Below are 2899 nucleotides of genomic sequence, written 5' to 3'. Positions count from 1 at the left end.
CTCAGCCACAAGTGACCTCACAAAAACGAACTGCACCCACGCATCCATCACTGGCCTATCAGGCACTGAGCCACAAGTGACATCACAAACAAAAACTCCACCCACAGCACCAGCAAGGCCTATCAGGCACTGAGCCACAAGTGACCTCACAAACAAAAACAGCACCCACATCACCAGCACTGGCTAGCAGGCACTGAGCCACAAGTGATAACAGAACCACAAACTGCACCCACATCACCAGCACTGGCCTATCAGGCACTGAGCCACAAGTGACATCACAACCACAAACTGCACCCACATCAGCAGCACTGGCCTATTAGGCACTGAGCCACAAGTGGCATCACAAACACAAACTGAAGCCACATCACCAGCACTGGCCTCTCAGGCACTCAGCCACAAGTGACATCACAACCACAAACTGCACCCACATCAGCAGCACTGGCCTAGCAGGCACTGAGCCACAAGTGATATCACAACCACAAACTGCACCACAGGAGCAGCATGGCCTCTCAGGCACTCAGCTACAATTGACATCACAATCACAAACTGCACCCACATCACCAGAACTGGCCTATCAGGCACTGAGCAACAAGTGACATCAGAAACACAAACTCCACCCACATCACCAGCATTGGCCTATCAAGCACTTAGCCACAAGTGACATCACAACCACAAACTGAACCCACATGACGAGCACTGGCCTATCAGGCACTCAGCCACAACTGACATCACAAACACAAGCTCCACCCACATCAAGAGCACTGGCCTATCAGGCACTGAGCCACAAGTGACCTCACAAACACAAAATGAACCCACATGACCAGCACTGGCCTATCAGGCACTGAGCCAGAAATGACATCACAACCACAAACTCCACCCACAGGACCAGCATGGCCTAACAGGCACTGACCACAAATGACATCGCAACCACAAACTGCAGTCATGTGACCAGCACTGACCTATCAGGCACTCAGCCACAAGTGACATCACAAACACAAACTCCACCCACAGGACCAGCATGGCCTAACAGGCACTGACCACAAATGACATCGCAACCACAAACTGCAGTCATGTGACCAGCACTGCCCTGTAAGGCACTGAGCTACAAGTGACATCACAAACACAAACTGCACCCACATCACCAGCACTGGCCTATCAGGCACTGAGCCACAAGTGACATCACAAAAACAAACTGCACGCATGTAACCAGCACTGGCCTATCAGGCACTGAGCCACAAGTGACCTCACAACCACAAACTCCACCCACATCACCAGCACTGGCCTATCAGGCACTGAGCCAAAAGTGACCTCAGAATAACAAACTGCAGCGACAGGACCAGCACTGGCCTATCAGGCACTGAGCCACAAGTGACATCACAACCACAAACAGCAGCCATGTGACCAGCACTGGCCTATCAGGCACTCAGCCACAAATGACATCACAAACACAAACTGCAGCCAGGTGACCAGCACTGGCCTATCAGGCACTGAGACACAAGTGACATCACAACCACAAACTGCAAACACATGACCAGCACTGGCCTATCAGGCACTGAGCCAGAAATCACATCGCAACCACAAACTACAGTCATGTGACCAGCACTGACCTATCAGGCACTCAGCCACAAGTGACATCACAACCACAAACTCCACCCACATCACCAGCACTGGCCTATCAGGCACTGAGCCACAAGTGTCCTCACAACCACAAACTGCAAACACATGACCAGCACTGGCCTATCAGGCACTGAGCCACAAATGACATCACAACCACAAACTGCAGCCATGTGACCAGCACTGACCTATCAGGCACTGAGCCACAAGTGTCATCACAATCACAAACTGCACCCACATCACCAGCACTGGCCTATCAGGCACTGAGCCACATCTGACCTCACAAACACAAACTCCACCCACAGGACCAGCATGGCCTATCACGCACTGAGCCACAAGTGACCTCACAATCACAAACTGCACACACGTGACCAGCACTGGCCTATCAGGCACTGAGCCACAACTGACATCACAAAAACGAACTGCACCCACGCGTCCAGCACTGGCCTATGAGGCACTGAGCCACAAGTGACATCAAAACAGAAACTGCAGCCACATCACCAGTACTTGCCTATCAGGCACTGAGCCACAAGTGACATCACAAAAACGAACTGTACCCACGCGTCCAGCACTGGCCTATCAAGCACTGAGCCACAAGTGACCTCACAACCACAAACTGCAGCCATGTGACCAGCACTGGCCTATCAGGCACTCAGCCACAAGTGACATCACAAACACAAACAGCACCCACATCACCAGCACTGGCCTATCAGGCACTGAGCCACAAGTGACATCACAAACACAAACTGCAGCCACATCACCAGCACTGGCCTATCAGGCACTGAGCCACAAGTGACATCACAACCACAAACTGCAGCCATGTCACCAGCACTGTCCTATCAGGCACTGAGCCACAAGTGACATCAAAAACACAAACTGCAGCCATGTGACCAGCACTGGCCTATCAGGCACTCAGCCACAAGTGACATCACAACCACAAAGTGCACCCACATCACCAGCACTGGCCTATCAGGCACTGAGCCACAAGTGACATCACAACCACAAACTGCACCCACATCACCAGCACTGGCCTAGCAGGCACTGAGCCACAAGTGACATCACAAACACAAACAGCACCCACATCACCAGCACTGGCCTAGCAGGCACTGAGCCACCACTGACCTCACAACCACAAACAGCAGCCACGCACCTAGCACTGGCCTAGCAGGCACTGAGCCACAAGTGACATCACAACCACAAACTGAACCCACATGACGAGCACTGGCCTATCAGGCACTCAGCCACAACTGACATCACAAACACAAGCTCCACCCACATCAAGAGC

The sequence above is a fragment of the Apteryx mantelli genome, chromosome 11, assembly GCF_036417845.1.
Source record: "Apteryx mantelli isolate bAptMan1 chromosome 11, bAptMan1.hap1, whole genome shotgun sequence".
Taxonomy (NCBI): domain Eukaryota; kingdom Metazoa; phylum Chordata; class Aves; order Apterygiformes; family Apterygidae; genus Apteryx; species Apteryx mantelli.
This window is presented reverse-complemented; position numbering follows the sequence as displayed.